Genomic DNA, 25,915 nt, shown 5'->3' on the forward strand with positions numbered 1-25,915 from the left:
AAAAAAAAATTAAAAAACGAAATTTGACCAAAAACAACAGCAATTGTCCAGCGCGTAACCGCATAATGCAGCATAGCTACTCGTAACTACAACTTTCCGGCCATGCTCCCGCAATCAAGCCGCCTCCACATTGCTCCCCATTCCCATTTTCAATTTCCATTACACGCTCCTTGACTTTTGGAGTTCATAGCGAGGCCACGAAGTACGTGAGTACGACCGCATTTGCCGGCACTGCAGATTATTACTATTTTTTTTTTTTTATTACTTCAGTCAACCATAACTTGCCACTTGCTTCTGTGTTTTGAATGCATGTAAGTATATGTATTTCTGTTATTGAGTGCTGCATGCAACTTTTTGGCTGCGCTCACGAATGCTAACCAAACAGTGCTGCCGGTTTAGAGTATTTCTCCCTAGATTTAGGGTTATTCGCCACTACGGAAAAAAATTAGGATTAAAATATCTTTAGGGATTTTCTTAGCGATTATTTTCAAATATCAAAATTTAATTTTTTTTTGTTCTAAGAGGGATCAAAAGAAAATCTGGAAAATTGCGGAACTTTCGAACAGAACTATGTTACATGTACATATGTATGTATGCAATGAATATATTTATTATACATTTAATGTAGTAATGTATGTGGACCTAAAAAATATATTTGGCCTCATCCCCGTTCAGTAATCCGGCTATCCAAATTCGAAGCGTAGTCTAATAAAGCCTTCTCTTTTTATTAATCGATGTAGAATTTTCTAAATATTTTAATACTTTTCGTTTATCTTCGTATAACTGGTTTGATTGTTATTTTTAATTGTGCAATTAAAAGCCTAATTGAAGCGACCGCTGATAAGAAAAAACCTTTTTTCTAAATTTTGTGCGATGTTGCTCTGACCAGGGCTTGAACCCAGGCCCTGCGGAGTGTAAGCGCACACCGCATACCACTACACCACAGCGGCCGCAGTAATTGCAATTACTTTTTTAATTAATCAACAAGTTGATTGATCAACGCCCCACACTACTAGATACCCGAGTAACTAGTATCTAGAAATCTTGAACATCTACAAACTATATACATATATTTAAGACTTTTTTCGGGAGAACTGAAATGACGTTAAGGTGAAGTTATAACGATCACCTGGTAACACTGTAACCGAAGGAAGTCTATACGATATTATGAAATTATTGGCATGCGATAATATGTAATTGCACACAGAAACATGCATACAAATTTATTAATATAGTAGTGCTCACATATACATACAGATTTATTTATGAATGTAAACTCCGAAATTGCAAAATCATAAAAATTCCTTTAAAATAATAAATATAAAAAATGTTTGTGGGATGGATGTGTGCAACACCTCAATTGGAATTATTTTTAATGGCATATAAAACAACTTTAAAACTAATAATTTTGTGGCTTAGTCGCCTTTTTATTTTTGATTAATTGAGTTTGCACGAAAAACCATAATTTAATACACAAGTATGTACCTACTTTTATTGAAACAAGGAGTGCCAGTTACTACCGAAATTTTACCGCTTTCAAGATTTTTTTAAGGGTCCCTAGCATTTTTTCGTCTTCGTTTTAGTCGCTGTCTTCATATACTTATATTTATTTGCTTTCGTATTAGTCTTCCAATTTACCTTCGTATTTTTCATAGTCGTTGCATTCATATTCGTCCTCCTATAAGTGTTCGTATTCCTCTTCGTATTCGTGGCCTTATTCTGCTCTCTCTCTCTACGTAATAGTCTTCGCATTCGTCCTCGTTTCAGTGCTTTCTTTGTTTTCGTCATCGCAATCATCTTCGTATTGGTCCTCTTCTTCGTATTCGTAAACACCTTCTGGAGTAACACACTGGTGTATAACTTGGTGTAAATTTACGAGTTTTGGTATACACCTGATTAATTGTACCAAACTTCACAAATTTACACCAAGTTATACACCAGTGTGCTACTTGAGTTCTTACTGCTCCCGAAACCCGAATTCATCTTGAGTTTTGTTTTTGTATTTTTCTTCGTACTCATCTTCGTCGTCATATTAGAGTTCGTCTCCCAATTCATCTTCCTATTCGGCTTCGTATTCGTATTCGCTTTCATATTCATGTATTCGTGTTAGTCTTTTTTTATTTGAGTTCATGTCAACCTTCGTATTTGTTTTAGTTTTCATCACCCTATTCGTCGTTGCATTATTAGTTGTCTTCGTATTCCAATTGATCTGCGTATATTCTTCGTAATCGTTTTACTACTTGCAGTCTTGTTCGTATTCGTGTACGCGCCATATCCGCTCTGATATTCGTCTTCCTATTTGTGGTCCTATCCGTCATAGTATTCGTGTTGGCCTTAGTCGTTGAATTGGTTTTCGTGTTCATATTCGGTTGCTCTTTGTATTTGTCTTCGTATTTTTGTATTCAGCTTCACCAAGAAAAGTTAGCACAACATCTAAATACAGACAAAACAGGAAATTTGACACGCCGACTGCAACCGAAATTTCCATTGGATTTAAGCCCGGTCCAGTAGAACCGCCATGCGAAGGCGGACAAAATTTATGTTAGCCTATTAAATAAGATAGATTTTTCCTAGATGCTCTCTACGTTAGCTCTTACGGGCTCTCTTTTACAAATCGTACACTGATTTAATTTAAATTCGGCTAAAACATTTTTAAAAAGTTGTTTGCGCTAAATAAAAAAAAATACCTGTTTCAGGTATAAATGGTCGAGAGATGTTTTTTCAGAGATATTAAGGTTTTGAATTTGATGATTTGCGATAAATTAAAGAACTTTGCTACGTCAAAATTCTATATCTTTGATTCTACTCGTACCAATTTTTTTGTTCCTCCCTCATCCAGCTTCATTAAGTACCAGAAGGTCTGACTTTTTGTTTTTAATCTTCTAGGTAGGCAGATCTATCCGAAGATCACAACGAAGTTTGGTTTTAGAATGGGAGGACATTGACGAAACCATTTCAATTTGTCCTCAGTTGATCTTCTTGGAATTCAAATTAGTATTCCGAGGATTTTTAGCATTGAAGAAGATATTACTCGTTCCAGAGATACAAAAGAGCAGTATTTACAACTAACCGTATTTGCGACGAACCAAGAAGGCGATACTTATCCGCTGAAGCTTTCGTAACGAGTTATACAAAGTCTGTAAGGTGGATAAAAAAACAGAATTTAGATTCAGATTTTTGAATAAAATTCGCCTTTCTGAGAAGAAGAATTCTTAGATATGTAAAACTTCGAAAAGACAATCAAGAGGAGGATTTGGGAGATATTATACTAATTTTGTTACTTTGGGATTGCGGATTGCAGAATAAAGGAAATCTTAAAACATCAAAATTTGTGTACGTTTGTATCTTCCATGTAAAGAAAGCATTTTTTAGAATCTTCTGCTAATATTTTTTTTTTAATTCGTGATCTAACAATCCTATCTTTTGAGAAACCTTTTCAGATGAGTGCGAGTTTTCGAGATGCCAGACAGTTATTCATTATTATGATAACATAAAAAATAGTCAAGCAACCTTCAAGATAACTTTGGATTTCTTTATAAACCACTATTGATTAACAGTATGGTCGCAGTGTAATCGAAAATGACAAAGAAATTTCACGTTTCACTTAACTACTTATGAAGATATGAACACACTTTGAGATCCCAGAGATTCCATTTTTATACCAACAGTCACCAAAAGAGGATATTTACAAACAGAGTCTATGCCACGGCCATTCGAATGACTTTTTCGCTGCTCTCATCAATGTTAATGTCATAAAAGGCTTTCCAAAATTGTTCACAAAGGCTGTTATCGGTATTCTGACAGTCTTATGTCACCGATTTTTTCTTTTTTCAATTATCTACATATGGGAAAAATTATTTTTTAACTATGAGCATACAGACAAACATATGTACATATTTATTTATTAGACCTCCTAACAAAGGTCTATGTGAAAATTAACTCTTTTCGCGCTTCGTTTGTTCTTTGAAATACAATTTTTCGCAAATTAGTGAAAGAGTAAATTGAATAAATTCAATCAACTCAAAACTCATTTTCGAAGTTATTTTCACAAGTGTGTTTTGCGGTTTACTTTCGTAATACTAACTAACTGTGAATTGGAATTTTGATTTAGTTTGTTTGTAGTTCCTCGACAGCAGCTAAATTGGTTTTCAGCTAAAGCAAATTAGTGGCAGAGGTGAATGTGGTGCAAGAAATATGATACGAATATGTAGGTATGTAAGTATCAGACTGCCTGCGAAAATTTGGAGGAAGCGAGCTACAAACAGAATTTATAACCAAATTAAATTGTAACACTTGCAATTGGAAATGTTGCAATTGAGTTGAAGAGAATTAAATGAAAAAATTTTATGATTTTGGAGTGCATGCTCCGAGCAAATTTGAAAATAATTGTTGAACTTAGATGGATTTTGGGTTCATAATTTAATTAAAATTTAATGAAATGTAAAAAAACTCCCATTGTAGCAGTTTGAACAAGTGGGCCTGTATGATGTGATTATGCATATGCAAAGAGTGAAATATGTGCATATGCATTACTGTTATATAAAATTTATTTATTTTTTACAATTTAATTCTCTTCTTTACACTTTTTAGTACGTCAATTCCTCCATATCTATAATTTCCAATTTCCTTTCGCATGACCTTTGCGTAATCTTTGAAACTTATTTGTATTTTATTTTTTCGAATTAACAACGTTTTCTCTTCATGCCTCCACTTAAATAAATTGATCAAATTACCCATGAATGTCGAAAAACGTGTAATTTGGCGTAATGACTGTAAAAGAGTGCGTAAATCGAAATAAAATTCCACGCAGATAATTTTTTTAAATTACTGATCTTTTATAATCTTTTATAAAATTGGTTCACTGGAGGAAGTACCAATGGACAATTCCATAGGAAAAATATGTTTGATAGCGCATATGTTAAATATAATTTTGACCAGAAACACGTTTCGAAAGGGACCGTTCCAACTTTTTTGTTCATTTACTATTTTTTTGATAAATTTTCATCACTATTCCAAATTGTATTAAATATACGATTATCCTCTTTTAAAGGCACACTTACATAGCCAAAATTTGTAAAACTATGTACGAGTCAAAACATTATTATACTACACGAGACAACAAAAATGGAAAAAAAAATTTGGTGCGGTAAATTTGGAAGCTCTATTTTAAAAGCTCTAGCAAAGAAACGAAAGGTGATAGAACCTTAGGCTTAAATTAATTATTGTAGGCAACAATTTTTTTTTCAATACCACAATTTTCCAGTAATTTTGGTTCTGCAATAAATGACTATGTATGTATGAGGAAGCGTTCTAGCTTTAATTAAGGCCTAAGTGGAAGGTCCTTTCACCTTTCGTTTATTTTCTGGAGCTTCTAAAATATTGCAAAAAACGCGATTTTTTGACACTCTGACCTCGTTGAGCACAGCTCGTTGGAGCTGATGGAAACTTTATACTTACGGATTCGTAATCAGCATCAAAAAATCTTTCAAAAACAGATTTAAAATTTTTCAAAAATCAATGTTGCCCTGTGTTATTATTTGGTAGCCGAAGAGAAGCTGCCTGTACGACGCCATGTCTAAATTTGGGATCTTGCCAAAACTAAAACGGCTATTTACAGTGACGCTGAGTGCAACTTTTAGCTCCGCTTAGGAGGACCTCTCTGTGCCTTTGGGACCCAACCAGATTTTAGACGGGATTAATTATGATAATGACATCGTCGGCGTGAAACCAAGGACCGTTATCGCAGCATTAGTCAGCTTAGAAAAAGGAGCTCAGTCTAGCAGTGAACTACGGCTAGACAAAGTACCTTCTCGCAACACATAAACGTCTTCGCGTTTGGGGACACACGTCACTGTTTGAATTATAATTCTGAAGTGGTAAAGGACTTTGTCTATATAGGATCCACGAGCACCAACAATGTCAGCCTCGACGAATACATATTACGCTCTACACATTTTTAATCGCGTCCATCCTTTGATATAGCGCAGGAACATTGGGCTTTCAAGACCCACCACCTTTTCTCATACAAAAGAAGCGATCAAAGATCAGTTTTCGTTTGTTTTGGTTTGACCTTGCAAATGATGGATCGATGCCTCTGGATGCAAAGAAATTTACCAAGAAAGAAAGTTGTAGCAATTTTTATTTTTTATCTAAAAAATTTTATTTAGGTGGTTCACAAGGTGTCTTAAGTGTCGTATTGTCGTATGTCGTAACCATAACCAAATATTTATTAACGTTGTGAAATTTCATAGCACCACTTTTACGGTAGCTTTGGAATCCCTTAATTATAGTTTTAGCCATTTAAAGTTTACGACAATACGACAGTATACAACACCTTGTTTCAATTTTTGTTTTTATTTCACATGGCACACTTTGATCTGACAAAAAACATCAGAATACTTGTTTGCACTTTAGAGACCATAAGCAACAACAACTTACACGTAAATGTTATTTGTACTCTTATGCTACTACCTGTTTAATGTGACTTGGTTCCAGAGTACTGTTTTTCTTTGAGTAGCTTTTCATACCTACTTATATTCTTATTGTGACTTTATATGCATAACGGTTGTTTGTAAGAGCCTAAAAGGATCGGCATAGATATAGACATATAGGTTTAAGTGTAACCTTCCTTGGGCGGAAACCCTCGTCAGTCAGTTGTCCGCTCAAGTGGGATGGTATGTAGATTACTTTAGAATTATTTAATTGATTTTGTGTTGTATCACATTAAACATTGGGCTTGGTTAACAATTCGAAAATGATTGGAAACCAAGTATTTTTTTCAAGTCTCACCTTCGACAAGGAATGTGGAATAGGTTAGTATTCGATTCGAGAACTACGCCATTGGCCAGCAAAATGGAACCTTCGTTATCCAATATATTTTCCCTTCTATAATGAATTCGAAATCCAGCCTAATATCGAATTGAAATTTTTATAGGAGAGAGAGAGAGTGATTGTCTTCTATTTCCCTTGGAGAAGGATTTTACTTTCTCTCATGTTACTATAATTTTAAATTTTTTTCAAACCCATCTCGAGTGTATTTCCACTATATATGCTATGAAGATTGCATTGGATATCGAAGGTCATTTTCGAACGATCGGCACAATGTTTATTGGGATATTTAAAATTAAGATTGTTTGTATTTTTTCAAAAGTATTTCATTTATGTACATATTTATGTATGTTTGTATCTAAATATGCGAGTAGTATTTACACTATGCACCCAAAAAAAACTTCTCTTAATTGAAGAAAAACAGCAATCAAAATGAAGAAAAATGGGAACGAAACAGCACTAAAGCAGTTTTATCCTCTTTGCATGCCCAACGTTTTTTCAAAATGATAGATTTCATCCACGGTTCCATATTTTCGTGTATGTTTTTACACATTCCAAAGAAAAATTACGCATTCGGGAGAATTTTTTACTCATTCGGAAGAATTTTCTACCTTAAAGTAAGGAAAGTTTTTCTTTGATCCAGAGATGGATTTGTGGTTCAGTGTGCCTGAACAAAAAGAACTGAGCAACTCAAACGAAATGTGTGCGTAAAAAAAAGTAACCTAAAACTTGGGTTAGAAAAAATATATAGTATATGTATATGTATATACCAAAATGCTCATATAAAAATCTGCCTTTCCGTCTAGCCACGATAACTCGAGTAAAACATTAGACATCTTAACGAAAATTCTGGATCCACATTGTTGAAAGTTGGAATATGAAGTACAATTTTGTCATAAAATAAGACAATTATGGAATTTTTGGAAAATGGGTGTGACCAAGCCCACTTATGATGAAATGGTTAATTAAGGAGCCGGTTCACCAATCCTCACCTCACGAACATTGCCTAGAGTCTCGCTAAGGAGTTGAAAGTTTTTAAAATTGGACAATAACCACGCCTACCTCTCATATAACGGTAATTTACAGAAATGCGAAAAATGCGATTAATCTGTAACTACTGAAACTACTTTACTCAAAACTTGGTCTAATTAGTTTATTAAGTCCTATTTAGCATATTATCGAATTTGTTTGAAATTGGGAAAAACATCATGTAAATAGCTTGCACAAAGGTGTGTATGCTTCTTTACTTGATAGCTCTTGTTTTGTTGGAGTCAATATTTTTTTTTGAGGTTTTCCGCTCTTTAATTACAGTTAAAAATATATGTATATCTTCCTTTGGGTTTCTCCTCGGTAATTTAATACTTGAAATTCCAGCAAATTGATTAGGCGCATTAAATTGACATTCGCGGTCTATGGACTGCTGCTGTCACTGTTTATTTAACTACAAGAATGTACATATGTATGTACTGAGTACATACATATGTACGTAAGAACTACTCATATGCATGGCCAAGAGAAACAGCCTTCTTCATTTACCACAACAGGGAATATTCGAGTATTATTAAAGAAACGTATGGCTTGTTGAAAAAAGGAAAGGTAAAAATTGCGGCTTTCTGCACATAAAGACCTTCACATTCAATTCCGTTTCATTGGCTCATGACTATGTGTGTATGGTGAATGTGCAATGTGGCAAACAAAAAGCCAAAGTGGCTTTCGAACTTGGCCATAAAAGAAACCTGGTGTTTAGTGGAAGTTGCTTGCTTGCTTGCTTGCCTGTTGAGTATGTACGCTAATCTGCGCATTGTAAATGAATATAAAACACATGCATATGTATATAAAAATTTAAAAAAGAAACGTATATACATACATACTATACATATGATTGTATATTCATCGGTGAATGAGAGTGCGAGTGTTGGCGCGTTAATGGCTTTTCAATAGTCAGTTATGCGAAAACAAAGTATTCTGCAAACATCAACATATTACATATGTATATATGTATGCGCCTGTGTGTTTACTTAACGATACTCGTATTTCAATTGACCGCGTCGGTCAGCAGCCGGGCGTGAGAAGGTCAGCTGGAAAGTTAGTGAGACGACCAGGAGACGCTAAGAAACTTTAATGAGTAGGCAAATTACTTACCAATACTCCTCTCCTGCGCCTCTTCCTCCCGCAGCACTTATTAAGTTCAAAAATTTATTATTATCTGTGGCAGTTTACGTCGGCGGCGATGAAGTTTTTCAAAAAAGCCACCGCCAATGATGCCGACTCCTGCCCAATCTCAGCCACTTCTTCTGCACTCGTCGCATTAGTCGATTTCAAAGTGGATATGTAAAATGGAAAAATGTAATTAAAGGCGACATTAAGCAACGACTCATGGGGTGGTCGAGGATGAAAGAATGATGAAAAAATTTATAAAAATAAAAAAAATTGTGTTGCCTAGCCAGCATAAGCGTTGCGCAAGTAGAGCTAAAATGAAGGCAAAATCAAGTTCAAAGTGATGCGCTAAATTGCTTTTTTTTTACGATTATACTTACATACATACATATGTAGTATGAAGCTTCTACATACACCTTTTTATGAGCGGCATAAATCAGCTTGGTCTACTTAAAAGCAGGATTGTTCCGTCGTATACATATGTACACACACTAATGAATGACCAAAAGTAAGCCATGATTCGATTTTGATTGGAAGTTAAAACGAAATTAATTATTGTTGATTTTCATTATATTGACATAAGTAATATGCACGTTAGGGAGGGTAATTTTTTCATAGCTAGGATAATTCTAGGTGTAATTCTAATCAAATTTGCCGATGCAACCATGGGTCTAAAGACAATTTGGAGTTAGTCAAATTGCGAACATAGGTTTCGAAGAAAATTTTCATTGTTGTGGGAAGTCTTAAGAAAAAGATAAGTGCAGAAATTTACTAATCATACCAAAAAAAAAACCTTATATCATGTTTTTATTCAAAATTTAAGCACTTCTCTACGACACTACAGCAAAATGCTATGAAACCTATTTTCGCATTTTGGCAAGGTCCAAATTATTTTAGACCCTTCTTCGGCAAATTTGCTTAGAATTACACGTAAATAGAATCCTACTGTGCTAAACGCTAATAGTAAAAAAATCTCCTATCACCCGCCCTAATGTACATACATACATATATAACGCTTTCATTAAGTAAATATGTATGTATGTACGAATTCCAATAGCTCGCGGTGGTTATTACAAAGCATTTATCATTTTATTCACAGAGATTTGGTATTTATTTTTCGATTTAAGCTCTGTACTGTTTTCTCGCTGGCTTATGTCTTAAGTTTATGAAAACTGAATTATCGTTTATGCTTTTACGATTATAAAGAAACTTTGTCTTTGAACTGCAGGTTTTATTCAATAAAACGATTAATTAATAAATAATCGAGATGAAAAACATTTAGCAAGTTTTCGTATTGATCGAAAAGGAGCTTATACGAAGATTATAAGTATTACCATAGACAGGGAGCAATTGCATATAAAGGGTCTTTTTTTAGAAATGTGGTTTTCAAGAAGAAATAAATCGCATATAGTTTAATGTTATGGCCAAGAATTTAGCTTTACTAAAAAGATAAGGGTTTGCCATTATGTCTTAAAAATGATTTCGGGCAAGTGACCGCCGCGGCTGGCTCGAATAAATTCCAGCCGAGATGCCCAATTTTCGACCACTTTTTGCAGCAATTGCGGTCGTATGTCAGCAATAACGCGCCGAATTTTCTCTTCCAAGGCGTTAATCGTCTCGGGCTTATCTGAGTAGACCAGGCGCTTCACATAACCCCACGAGAAATAGTCCAGCGGTGTTAAATCGTACGATCTTGGCGGCAACGCCACATGCCCACGACGCGAGATAACACGCTCACCGAAAGTTTCCTTCAATAAATGTATTGTTTCGTTGGCTGTATGGCATGTAGCGTCGTTTTGTTGGACCAAAGGTCGTACACATCAACATCCTCCAATTCAAGCACAAAAAAAAGTCATTAATCATGGCTCTAGTGTTCTCCATTGACTGCAACATCATGGCCGGCTTCATTTTTGAAGACATATGGACCAATGATTCCCTCTGCCCATAGAGCACACCAAACAGTGACTTTTTGAGGATGTAACGGTGTCTCAGTAATGGCTTGTGGATTATCATTACTCCAAATGCGACAATTTTGTTTACTAACGTACCCATTCAACCAAAAGTCAGCTTCATCGCAGAACAACATTTTTTTGTGAAAATCGGGATCGGTGCCCATTAGAGTTGTCAAACTATCGATGGCACTATCGATAGTATCGATAGTTTAAATTTTTTTAGACTATCAATACTCATTGATAGTTTTTTCTTATACTATCGAAAATATCGATAGTTTAGTAGGACTATCGATCATCTCTACCAATTATTTTGAAATTATTGGAATTTTTTAATTTCTATTAAAAATTGTGTTTTTTAGTGTGATGCCGACGTCATATTCCAATATGCACGCATTTACGCCAAAATACATACATATGTTAATTGTAAATCCTGTTTTGTTTGTATAACTTGTGTTTGTTTTTGAACTTTCTAAAAAGAGAAGTATTTTGGCTAAGCATTTACTTAATTTTGAATGATTATAACTTTTATAAGATAATATTTATTTCACTATGATCCTGTAAAAACAAAGCAACCTAACTGATTTAGCGCTACCGATAGCGCTATCGATAGTGCTATCGATAGTTTTGTTTTTTTCCAGACTATCGTGAATATTGATAGTTTTTCTGAAAACTATCAAAACTATCGATGGTGTGACTATCGATAGTTTGACACCTCTAGTACCCATCTCGTTTTGGGCCCATTCACTGAACGTGCGACGCGCTTGATGGTCGTTCGGCTTCAATTCTTGCACGAATGATGAATTTTGTAAGCCCGCAAACCAATATCCTTCCGTAAAATCTTTCATAAAGTGGATGGGCACAGCTCCAATTGTTGTGCGCGATGGCGGATGCACTCATTCGGGTCTTCTTCGATACTCTGCTCCTTAGCAGTAATAGCGTCTTCGGTGCGCACTGTATGGCATCTCTGAGGATGCGCATTATCCACTTGAGTAAACGTGGTGCGAAAGTGATCCATGGTTGCCCGAATTACCGTCTCTGCTGGGCGACTATGTCGACCGAATATTGGACGCAGCGCGCGATGCGTGGCGCGAACAGAGCCATTATTTTGGTAATAAATTTGCACGATTTGCAAACGTTGTTCCGGAGTAAGTCTGTTCATTATGAAATGACAAACCAAACCAAACCAAGTAACAGCTGTCAAAAAGACCAACTCCGAAAAAAGTATTGCCTCATTGAAAACCACACGTCTAAAAAAACACCCTTTACAAGTCCATAAGTACAGTTAAAGTGTCGTGAAGCCAAAAATTCTAGTTTACTATTCCTTGGTTATGAAACAGCAGGGCTGCAATTTGGCAGCCTGCAATCTTAGCTGTCAAGCCTATGACGTTTTTGTCAATAGCCTGGCATTTCCAAACTGGTATCGATATCTTTACTTAGAAGTAGTATCGTAAGAAGTTATCGATACCCGAAAAATGTCGCATCTAAAGTATCGAATCCTAATCGTATCGGTACTTTTGGCTATGAAGGTATTCCCTATAAACTGCATTAAATTTATTTTTGTTAGTAATAAATTAATCATCCTTGGCGAATCCTAAACTTCGAATAATACAAGTTAATAAATCAGGAGCTGAAAATAAATAAACAACATAACATAGCAAAACTATATGCTTAATGATGAAAGGTATCTAACAGAGATGCTACTTTGGAAAAGTTAACAAGAAGTTAATCTCGTTTAACCATAGAACCGTGAGTGGAGCACTCAGTTCCCATTGATTTAATTTTTGGTGTTGAATATCGGTGGTTTGGGAAGTCCAATTTAATTTTATCGTAGGCAGATAGATTGTAACTTGGTTTATAAGCTGGCTAAATTTCAGGTGTATCTCTTAGAGTAATAAAGTACCGGATTTTTTATGGTGAGTTCTTAGAAAGCTTAAATTTACATACATACGAAATTTTTGGGCTGGGCCACGTTGAACATTTAATTTTTTTTTATTTTTTATTTTTTTTCTGTCAGACACGCTTTGCACCCTACTCTCTTATCAATTGCTTCTTTTTTCCAATAACAGAGCTAGTCTTCTTTAATATTATCCGATAATGTTTTCAGCGGGAAAAAAGAGAAAAAATTCCGAAAGAAATTTCGCCTTGGTATCGGGTTTCGATACGAATATTTTTTTCAATACCTACTTAGTACTTGGTTCAAAAGTATCAATGCCAAAATTACAACGAGAAGTATCGAGTATGTACTTGTATTTACACGTATCGTATCATCCCTTGGATGACCGCAAAAAAGTAAGAACGGTTTTTCTCTGCATTATACGTCAACTAACATGTAGCTAACTACTTTTGGAAATAAAATATAAATAAAAAATATTTTTAAAATTTTTTACATTTATATTTATTAACTTTAATTAACATTACATATTTGCTTATTTTTTACATGTTCTTTTGTATTTGGTCCCATATTTTAATTCCATAAGACTTAACAACAAAGTGATAATATAAAATTTCGACCTTTATTTAATTTGTCCTGAGTTCGAAAAAGCATCTGCAAAGTGCAGAAAAAAGTGTATTCAAAGTAATTTTTGTATGAGAACTTTTAAATAAGAAGCTTGTTTAGAAAAAACGAACTACCCCTATACCGCTAACGTTTGCAGGACTCCTGCATGACTTTACTTTGACTTAAAGTTAGTTTTGTCATAGCTAATTAAAAGTTTGTTTTTTATCGAAATCTCGCAAAAAAGCTAAATATAAGTTGGTTATTTTTTATCAATTGATAATTTTCTTCTGCAGGGCATGCACTAATCGCGTGCTGTGGTGTTGATGGAAATTCAACATTTGAACGCACGTTTATATGTATGTCTGCCAGTAGCTGAGTGCGCAAAGATGCTTGCCACAATTTGTTGATATCCAGAGAGGGTCAGAGTTCGAATTCCAGTGCAGGCAACATGAAAATTTAAAATATATATTTTTTTATTTTTATCTTGATTATTCACTTCACGGGTGCTTTTTCAGAACGAACGCCGTCATTTTAATATGCGCTTAATTGAATTTAATATTTACCACTATACAATACTTTCGTTGACGTTTATAGTAAGATTAAGTACGTTTCTGATTGATTTTACTATTTTCCCCCCTCAGAGAAGAGGTGCGTAATACCATTAAGAAGTTACCAGGCTCGATGGCTGGCCAAACAACATTCACAAAGTTTTTTCTAAAAGCTGTTATGTCTTGGCAGTCAATTTTAAACTATGGAGTGTTTTTCTGCCGTGAAAAGAATTCACAAAATAGCAGAGCATGTTAATCTTACGAAAAAAGATGCCTAAGAAAAACTTCGCGAAGAAAGACGCCTAACCTGGTTGACGGCGAAGGCAGACGCGTAAACATAGATTTATACCAAGGACTACCACTTCAGCATCGTTCCCCAAACACTATTTGGGGAATTTGCATACTATTGACCGCGAAAGTAGGTTTACGCGTATTTCTTCGCAGTCAACAATGACGTTTCTTCGCTCAATTTTCTTTATGCGCCTATGTTCGCGGTAAATTTTTGAGCTCTCACCTTTATTCATGTCATATGTATATCGTCACTTGGCGTGCAATACCGCGTATACACAAAATGCAATACCGTGTATTATATAGTCCGAAAATGTCACAAAAGTGCAAATAAACTTACATATTTTCTTCTAAACTTTTAAATGATTTGCTAACTGATATTATTAAATATGAGCTTCTACTAAAATTATTGACCGTTAAATTTGTTAATTTTCTCCTCAGCCACCTCATACGCGGTATTGCATTTTGCGTATACGCGGTATCGCACGCCACGCTACTACATACCCCTTTAGAAATGTTTATGTAATTTTGCATATAAAAAAGTAGGCTACATTTTACCCACCTTTTTTTCTATGCGAAATCGCCCACCCGAAAAACTTACAATGAGACAGATGAAATTTGATCAATAAAATACTAGGGGTATTCTCGAAGTCTTGCACGATGCACGGATTGCACGAAATGCAAAAATACTATTCCAAATTTCGAAGAGTACGAGAGCACCCCATCGCAAAGTGATAGCATGCATGGGATGCAAGCATCGAAATTATGTATCAAATACAATAACAAGAGACAGCAAAAAAAAAATTAAGTGAACGAGATGAGAGTAATGAGAAAAATATGTAGCAATTCCAACAACAAAACAACTAGCATAGGGTCGCATTTATCTTGCTATGCTATTTTGCAAAATATATACATGAGGGGTATTCACGATCCGGTGTATACGGTGCATATATAGCATAAATAGCATGATTGGATAATTTTGTTGGTGTTTTATGTGTTCAAACAACAACAACATTAGCCAATCATTATATTTATGCTATCTATGCACCATGCTAGACAGTATGCACCGGATCGTGAATACCCCTATGGGTTTCAACGTTGCATATTTTGCAGCGAAGTAAATGTTGTTTCCAATGTATTTTGTTGTTGTGTGTTTGCAAGTTATGCAATCCATGCTACGTGCAATGGTTTTGCAAGATTTGGAGAATACCCCTACTGTTTTCTCCAACTGAACTTTATGCTGACATTTCTACATAAATGAGTAATTTTAAACTAAAATGTTAGCGAAATTCCAAATCATGTTCAGCTTTACCCACGAATGTATTAAATTAAAAAAAGTAAGTTTAAATTTATTTTTAGAGTGTAATGCTGGATTTCCACTAGGTATTAAATGGCAAAAATGACAAATTACAAAGTTGGGCATTAAAAAATTATCGTGTCATTATGTGAAAAAAATAGTCATTAAGTCCATTTCCACATGGCATTTTTTTAAATGGCATAATTTTTTTTTATTTCAATGCCTAGTGGAAAATCGGCATAAACATGGAGAAAAATTAAAAAGATTCCACTGAACCCAGACATCTCAATTTTTTTTCCAAATAAAATAACTCAGTTTATATCACTCTCTCAGACTTCGATACCGAGCGATGGACACCACCCAAAACCATTGTGAAATTCTTAATAATTGCAAATTGCCTGCCAACAACAACATTAATAGCAACGACAACTTCAGCAGTAACACCACAAAAGTCAAACATTCACCTCATAAATCAGATTTATAACCAGCTACTTAGTTTCCATAGATGGAAGATGGTCAAGCAACACACTCGCAGAGACTAAATGAAGCTGTGTGCGTGAGGAAATTGCAGCGTTGCACGCAAACAAAAGATTTGCGCGTAAACATTTCGTTTTTATTTTTTGCTTCAACGTACATAACTGCATGTGCACATTTCTTGTGCAAAATGCGAAACAACTTAAAGCCGATGCAAGTGGAGAGATGCACTTGCGCATACAGGCATGCAAATGAAGCGATAAAAGTGTTACGCCGCATATCTTGTGTTGTNTAGAGACTAAATGAAGCTGTGTGCGTGAGGAAATTGCAGCGTTGCACGCAAATAAAAGATTTGCGCGTAAACATTTCGTTTTTATTTTTTGCTTCAACGTACATAACTGCATGTACACATTTCTTGTGCAAAATGCGAAACAACTTAAAGCCGATGCAAGTGGAGAGATGCACAGCAGCTGCATAGGCTGAGCACTTGCGCATAAAGGCATGCAAATGAAGCGATAAAAGTGTTACGCCGCATATCTTGTGTTGTTGATACACTAAGATGTTGGTTGCGGCGCATCGAAGAAAGATGGCACACACTATCGAAAGGTGCGATTTACGAGCCATATTTGCCACAGCCCTGCTGAGCGCTCGGACAATGCCGATGACGACAGCGACGAGGGCTGCCGCCCAATGCGGTGCGAACAAACAGCAGACTTGAGCATATTTATAAACTACGCTTTGACTATACTACATTGGCAGCCATCTGCCAAGTAAGATATATATCGCACCGATATCAGCAAACTATTCATCGACCATCGACCATCAGCAATGGGCAATCTTAGCGGGAGCTGCTTTAAGTGGTGCAGTTTGTTTTCGCATTGTCGTCTTTGCGCAGGGATCTTAATTTTTCTGACTTAACTGAATGGGCGTGTTGATGTTGGCACAATGCTGCTGCATTGACATATATATATGTATATGTACATTGGTATCTAGTGCTACATGCGGCACGTTGAAAATATGCAACATAAATGTGTGGTTATTAAAACGACATATGGAATTTATGAGTGACAATATTCGCATGTCTTCGTCGAGGCAGCGCACCAGTTGATTACACGCATGGGCAAAGATAAGGTGAAGTCGCAAAGAGGCNGTATATGTACATTGGTACCTAGTGCTACATGCGGCACGTTGAAAATATGCAACATAAATGTGTGGTTATTAAAACGACATATGGAATTTATGAGTGGCAATATTCGCATGTCTTCGTCGAGGCAGCGCACCAGTTGATTACACGCATGGGCAAAGATAAGGTGAAGTCGCAAAGAGGCACATATGAGGCGGTAGTGCGCTCATGGGCACATGCCGAAGCACGATGTAAGCCAGAGTGGCCGCAAGCGAATTACAGAAATTCAATTGGTTGACACTGCAAAGATGGACACTGAACATTTTTAAATAGTCAAGTAGGAATAAATTAATATGTTTGCCAGCATTGCAGCCAGGTGTGATTGTGCTGTAGCTAGGTTCCCTGGAAGCATCCCAGCGGAGCAACATATTAGCCTTTAGCAAGAGTCTCGCAAAATGTCTGCAAACGAGCCCGCATGTGAGCAAATAACGGTATGGAAACTCAAGAGTAGTGCAACTTGAATTTTGTGTTAAAAACTTCCATAACAAAGGAGCACAGAGTCATATTCTGAGAGACAACCCCCTGGAAACATTCGCACCTTGTATGTACTTGTCATAGTTTAAATCAGACATTCGAGTGTATCCTCCTGGCCTTCATTTGTCTCAAAGTTTTGACGGCAATCAACCATCTTGTTCTGCAAGCGGGGAATGCCACATTGGACATGGAATCAGAGAAAATACGGAGCCTGATTGATAAACTGAAAGAGTGCAGGGATCAATGGCCATCAATACTTAAAGAATGTATGGTTGTAGCTGGGAGTGTATGCATTGCAGATATCAACACCATTACGATTGCTGAATAAATTTCATGAAATAAAGATGGAAGTATTATTTCCTAACAACTGCATAGCGCTACGAATATTTCGCACTATTCCAGTCAGTGTGGCTGAAGGAGAGCGTTTGTTCAGTCTGTTGTCTCGCGTAAAGAATTTTTTACGTTCTACCATGGGTCGGAATCTCTTGAAAAGTCTTAGAAGATTGACATTGGAGTCCAGGCTTGCTCGTAGCGTAAATTTCAACTCAGTAATTTTTATGTTCGCCGACCAAAAACCCCGAAAGGTTTTCTTCGACTGATTAAATTTCTGGTAACCTAATTAGATATAGTTAATTTTGTCCAATCTAACTACCAAAGTGAGGATAAGTGCAACGATATCTATTATAAGTATATACATGTGTTCTTCAATAAAATTGACAAGTTGTTTCACTGAATCGAGTTCATTTTTGAAGGAGGCCCATTAACGCGACATGAACTTGGACCTGGTTCGGCTCTTGACTCATATTATTTTCAATCTTAGAAGGTCTAGCTAGGAATCTACTTTCATTAAACAGCTGGGACTGCAGACGGATTATGGTAATGCAGACTAGTCGCATCTCACAATATAAACAGCGGACAGTAATGAGTTGGTTATATGGCTTAACAGAATGAGGATGATATATTCAATATTAAAACATATGTAATTTAAGTTTTTTTTTATGACCCTTGAATTTCAGATCTATAAACGCTATCCTTAATTAACTTTTTCAAATGGTTAACTCTTTTAGTCAACTTTATATAATTAGAAAGATTGAATTATTTTGCCCATTTCTGATCAGCATAAGATACAGATATTATAAAAAGTTAAGAATTTCGAGGAATCAAGGGTTAACTATGGAATCATCTTCCGCCATAGATGTGAACAAGAATCACATCACAAGCGACATTTGATTGTTTAAAGTCAACGGAATAGGTGGTAAAGTATAACAACAAAATTATTCGTTAAATGTTACTATAAGTCCCTGAAAACAAGAATTATCTTTGAAGACAATATTTAGATAGTTAAAAATAGATGTAGGAAGATTAATTTCTGACCAAAAAGTGGAGCTTTAACCCACTGTAAATAAAAATTGTTTTTCCCATGATACAAAAAAGAAGGTAGTTTCATTACTACTAATTTTTGATTATAAAGCAGATTTTTGGCATTTCTCCTGATGTAAACATTAAGTATAGCTTTGCCACATTGAAATTTCTTGATAGGGGAGATTTTCTTTTAAATATTTGGAAGTAAAATTTACATACAAGCAATAGTAAGTTTATGTGTTCGATAATCAAATTTGAGCGTTTTTCTCAAGCGTTTAAAAGATGCTTTGAATAATATCGATGTGCAGAGATGAAGAAATAAAATAAAAANTTCTTGATAGGGGAGATTTTCTTTTAAATATTTGGAAGTAAAATTTACATACAAGCAATAGTAAGTTTATGTGTTCGATAATCAAACTTGAGCGTTTTTCTCAAGCGTTTAAAAGATGCTTTGAATAATATCGATGTGCAGAGATGAAGAAATAAAATAAAATCTAGTTTTGAAACATTTATTATTAAAATCTGTTGATGTATTGTTAGATATTTCGTCATTGAAGCATAGTCTGAAACCACGATTCGGAGAATGTTGATTGGTCTCATTGCCCTCACAATGAAAGGAGTCACAATTCAGAACTCTCCGAAAATGAAGTATCTATAAGTAACTCTGGATACAAAACTTTCGTGGAAATCTAACGAGGAACACAAAAACTCTAAAGAATGGGCAGCATTTTGGCAACGTAAACTGGTCTTTGGATTTATACCTCTATGATCTGACCCATAATTAGCTATGCGTCAGTTATAGGGTGGAGCAGATTCCCAATCAAGAGCGTGGGAGGTCTGCTTGCAAAACTTCAAAGAACTACTGCCGTGTGCGGTACGAAAGATTTCTCTACAATACGTGGCCTTGCCCTTGATGCACTGCTGCACTTGCCGTCATTCACTTTTCTCTACTCGGTCTTCCAGGCTGAGGTATTTGCAATCCTCAAGGATATGGACTACATGGTGGAAAATAGGTGGAGCCGGAAGGAGTTTACGAGACGGCCAAGCTGCACTTAACACACTACTTACTTCCAGACTCTGAGTGCCAGTTCAATAGGGAGTACCTCATATCGTCTATAACTATAATATTTAACATATCATGAATTTAAATTTTCGTTTTTGTNACCAGACTCTGAGTGCCAGTTCAATGGGGAGTACCTCCTATCGTTTATAACTATAATATTTAACATATCATGAATTTAAATTTTCGCTTTTGTGCATATCGAAATTTCTTTTTAATTTTGTAAACATTTTTTTTTACAATAAATGAATGATTATTGACGACTAGGTATGGCAGCACGAAATGTCACAATCTACTTAATAGTCAGGTAGTTAATATGGCGCCCGAAAAGTGTCAATGAAACTACCTTCTTTTTTGTATCATGGTGTTTCCATTATTTCGTATATTACCTAAAAAAACTCACACTTATTTCACGTTCAAATACATAAATGTAAGGAACAATTGGGGTATTCACAATGGTGTCGTAAGTGCCGTATTGTTGTATGTCCTGAACTTTAAACGCCTATAAAATATATAAAGGGGGTTCGCAAAGTACCATTGAAAACATATTATGCATTTTCGCAGTGTAGCAAAATAGTTGATTGTGGTTTCAAGTTCTCTAAACATTTATTTAAGCTTTTAAAGTCTACGACATACGACAATACGATACCGTTGTGAATCCCTCAAATGTTTTCTGTTTTATACAAAAGATATTAATACAAACTACTCACAGTACATATGCATATAAATATGTAGGACTGTATGTAACTTTTTTAAACTACGCTCAAGGCACATGTGTAGCAACAACAAAATATAAATTCGAAAAGTTCGCAGCACTGTTATTAAGCAGCCATTAAAAATGGCTTATTGTCAGCAGCTGTTATTTGAGTAGTTATGACTATATTACCAAATATGCACAAACATAAATTGGGTAATAAAAACTTCATGCCCTTAAATAAAAAACAAGCAAAGCAAACAATGAAAAAGTGTGCCACCCTGCTGGATGCTGTTGCAATGCCGAAGTTTTCGACTTACAATTTCTTTGACAACTAAATAATGTCAGTGCATTTTCGAGTAACTTCAAAAAATTACATTCACAATAACTTTAATATGTGCATTTACGCTGGCAGCTGTATAGATGCGTATACATAAATACAACATCATATATAATGACACGATCATTAAAGATTCTCAATTTGAAACGCCTTTTCAGTGTTGTTTTCGCCTTTTTTCGCTTATAAATTGTTGCTTGATTTGGCCGGTTGGCTAATTAAGTGCCGATGGCTAAACAGTTTGGCCAAACAACTTATCGAATGCCACATTTGTGTGGTTCATCAATTCCTGCTCAATTTCGTTGTGACACATTCTCGTTGGCCACGCCATATGGCGCGAGAAATTTTATAAGATAAAGAAACTAAAAATTAAACGAGCAGAAATATAAAGTGAAATTATATTAATAACTTTTTTGCATAAATTAATTACTTGGTGGAAGCGCGAAACATTCTAAGAGTAGCTCATTAAGTCTGAGCGTTATATGGCTATGAATATGCATAAACACGTAAGTATGTATGAAAAATCACGACATATCTCTTTAAAAAATCATCTATGAAACGTAGTTAATTTAAATACATAATTATAAGTATCTTATCTTTTGTTTTTCTGTTTTGAACAGTTTCCTAATGAGCTGCATATTTTAACGGATTTAAGCAGTTGATTTAGAAATACTTAAATATCGCTTTTTCATAACAAGATTTTATACTACATTAAGTTGAAGCGAATTGTGCTTTAAAACACATGTAAAATGTAAAATTCGAATAGTTATTTTCAATTACAAAGGCCGTCGCAACGACAGTGTGGGCGAAATTCAATATGTAGAGTCCTTGAAGTGGGGGTTTCATTTAGCCAGCGGTTCTATAAAGCTTCGTTTAGATCTAGTCATAAATAAATTACGTTACTCTTACTTCTAATATAGAATAATAAATAAAAAAATGAAAATGATAGTCTCGTGCGCAGCTAGTAGGAAAATTTCCCGATGCATACCATGGACGAGGAGGAGGAAAGCTTTTCACTAATGACATCATGCACTAAAAACGAAATTAACTATCCAACTAAGGGGATTATTCCCATGCTTCTTTGGAAACTATACAGCCCGCATGGGGGAATATTTCCCTTTCCTAGAGGTTTATCTTTTTTTCTATTTGATTTTTGTGATAGAAAGGTTTCAGACACTCCCCATATTAACGGATTTTATTTTTTATTGTCAATATATATGTATATAAATATTTATTTAAAGAAAAAACAAAACTTATGACACTACAACCGTCGAGACACATTTCAATTTCAATATACGCCTCTAAAAATTCATGTACACCTAAACCCACACATTCTGAGCCCCTATCCAAATAGTAAAGGAACTGTCCGAGCCAAACAGACCCAAACTATAACGATTTTGAAGTTAAACTTCGAAATTTCATTTAAAATGTTTGCCAATTATTTTTTTTTATTCCTGAGTAAAAACTCGTACAGCAGCTTCGAAGTTTGGCCTTAAAATCATTATAATTTGGCTCTTAGGGGGCTTATGGGCCAGGGCTCAAATTAAAGCTATTATACTATAACGAAATTGTTGTTCGAGTGAAATAGAATCAAGCAAATCATAAAAAGGCAATAAATTATGCATTTCTTAAATTGAGAGGTTATTTTTTTTTTTGGGTTTTGTATATTTTTTCAAAGAAGGATATTTTTTATAAATTTGTTTAAGGTCAAGCAGTATTTATGGCTTAACGGCAATATTTTTTGTGAAAGAGAATTATGTGCCTTAGCTTTCAAAACCATTTTGTTTGATATCAAAATATTTCTTCTATCGAAAGCGCATAGAGTGTGCATAAAGCGCACTGTGCGCCGTGAGGTGAAAGTTATTCGTACAAAAATACTATCAAAAGAAATTTTAGCTGAGTCCGAGAAAGTGACAGATTCCCATATAAGTTGCATAAAACCAATCTAATTGTGATCCGATTTTACTAGAATTTGATATCAATTACTTTTGTCTATAGAAGTATAAAAATCTATATAGATTGCTGAACTTTCATCCCCACTATATTATAAGGCAGATTTGATAAATATTATACGGCTTTAAGAAAAATTGGTTTTTGTATGGCTGGTGGGCGTGGCAGTAGGCGATTTTAACCATATTTAAAATTTTACGATTAAAACTAAGCTGCAAACCTAATTTCGTTAAAATCGGGTAACATTTACCATTTCCGCCCCCTGGTGTAGTGAGCGTCACAGCTTGCCAATCTATGCGATTGTTCAGATTTCTTCATTCCTAGGCAAAAATTCTACAAATAACAAGTTAGAGCAAAATCGGAGCACAATTAGTACTCTTTGCCATATTTTGTATGGGGCACTTCCACTGTGCAGCGCCGCAATTATCAATAATGGTGTATGCGATAGTACTCATCATTATTCGAATATTATCACTGTGCGTCGCGTCGCAAGAATAGTTTGGAATTACCCCCTGGTTAGAAAACTTGTTTTCGCTCTATCTCGATTACAAGGATTTAAAAAGGTATTTTTGGGTACTATATATGTATATATATGTATACTTATGTTTACTTACCCTTACAGATCCTATTGAAATAAATTAAATTATCCGACTACTTTGTCATCATCAAGTTTAATGTGTTTGTAATGAAAAAAGTTGTCATCACCATAAAGAGATGCATAACTCTCAAAACTACATTTGCAACTAAGAATCCCACATTAAAATCGAGTTGCGGTCACCCCTCGGCTGGCAATGGCAAACCCCCGAGTGAATTTCTGCCATGAAAAATAGCTTCTCATAAAAATAGGATCGCCTTTCGGAGTTGGCGTAAAACTGTAAGTCCCTCCCCATTGTGCTTCAATATCAAGGCGCACGCCTCAAATAGGAGGCGAAGCTCGGCCAAACACTAACATATGTATGTGTAAGCGCCAATCTGTATATATGTACATATAATACGCGAAGGCATTTTTTGATCAGCGTAAAAGATCTGCACCGTTCGTTCGATTTTCAAAAGTGAGGAGGGCTCGGGCTGTAGATATGCAATAAGGATTTATTTGTTTGAAAAGAGTTGCCACCTTTTAAACACTTATCTATATTCAAATTATTAGTATCAATTATTCAAAATGGGTATTAGTCGAAATGGTTTTGACAGGCTTTTTTTTTAACTTAACTATAGGAGGGTTTTCACCTGTATAAAAAAAATAAAATTCAATTCGAATAAAGGGAAATGGGGAAGAGAAGTATGTATGTACCACCATATGGGTGCCAAATGAAATGGTTTTAAGAAGGTAATGGTTTAAAAATATTTTAAACAAGGTTGCCACCTGCTTGAAATGTCGAATTTAATTAACTTGTACACAAATTATATGAAACATCAGAATATGAATGTCAAACGAAAGTGTGTTAAGAAATCTTTATTTTCAACGCTAAGACCGTTTTTGAGGTGATGAAAAAGGGTTGCCACCTGTTTAAATAGTTAAATTCAATATATTGAATAAGTTAAACGAATTATTACAATTTGGGTATTAATCTAAGGGGTTTCAAAAATCTTTTTTTTCTGAACCATACTTACTGGGGTTGCCACATGTTTGAAAAATCAAACTCAACTTAATTTATCACTTAATTAAAATATGTATCGCAATGTTAGACAAAGGAGCCTTAACAAGAGTTTAGCTTGAAAATACTTTTCAAGAGGGCTGCCATCTGTTGGAAAGGTTTACTTTAATTAACTAATGCAAAGTTTATGTGAATTATATAAATACGCGAATGAAACGAAAGATTGTTAAGAAATATTTAGTCTGAACATTTGGAACGTTTGATAAGGGCTGCCACGTGTTTCAAAAGTTACATTCAAATTATTCAATAAGTATGACGAATTATTAAAGGATGGGTATCAATCGAAATGGGTTTGAACACTCACATTCAAATTAGTTCGTCTGCTATTGAAACACACGTGCATCATAATGTCAGGCGAAAGAGATTTAAAAAGATTTTATTTTGAAATAACTTTGAAAAGGACTTCTACCTGTTTGAAAAGTCGAATTTACATAACTAACGTATACACAAGTTCTATGAAATATTTAGATATGGATGTGAATCGAAAGAAATATATGAAAGCTTTAGTTTGAAAATACCTTTAATTAGGCTGGCCGCCTTTTCGAAAACAAAAACACATCGATATAAAAGTATAGGTATATGTAAATATGTGTATTATACGGAAATCTTATTTGTATGATAGTTATTTTCATCGTTCTTTTGAATTTCAAAAAGGGGAGGTCAAATTAAAGACCTTAACCCGTAGATATGCAATAAAGTTTTATTTTGTTATTTAAGATCTTTTTTCTCGGTAAAGGGTGATTTGAAATTTGATGAAATTAAAAACCTGCACCACGCAAGACCTCCTCTCTTCACTAAAAAACGGCTACACGNATTTGTGGTCACCGTAATTATACGGGAATCTTATTTGTGTGATAGTCATTCGATTTTCAGCGTTCTTTTGAATATAAGAAATGGGAGATATGCGATAAAGTTTTATTTTTTTACTTAAGATCTTTTTTTCTCGGTAAAGGGTGATTTGAAATTTGATGAAATTAAAAACCTGCACCACGCAAGACCTCCTCTCTTCACTAAAAAACGGCTACACGGATTTAGATGAATGATCAAATTTCAATTTATTATTACAGTAATAATCTTCCCCATGGTATTTGTAGAGGATTTAGATAACCAAAACGAATACATAAAGGCTAGCCGCCATGCTTTAAGCCTAACATTAGCC

General features: G+C 35.0%; 1 protein-coding gene across 1 annotated transcript in view; it reads right to left on the bottom strand.

Moving 5' to 3' along the window:
- The window catches only part of LOC108368610 (uncharacterized), a gene marked incomplete at its 3' end in the record, with an annotated part of 50,353 nt that overhangs the window by 20,640 nt on the left and 3,798 nt on the right, over window positions 1-25,915 (bottom strand). The gene's annotated exons all lie outside the window — the stretch shown is intronic.

The sequence above is a fragment of the Rhagoletis zephyria genome, unplaced genomic scaffold, assembly GCF_001687245.7.
Source record: "Rhagoletis zephyria isolate East Lansing unplaced genomic scaffold, Rhagoletis_zephyria_1.1 Rzeph_scaffold_03218, whole genome shotgun sequence".
NCBI lineage: Eukaryota > Metazoa > Arthropoda > Insecta > Diptera > Tephritidae > Rhagoletis > Rhagoletis zephyria.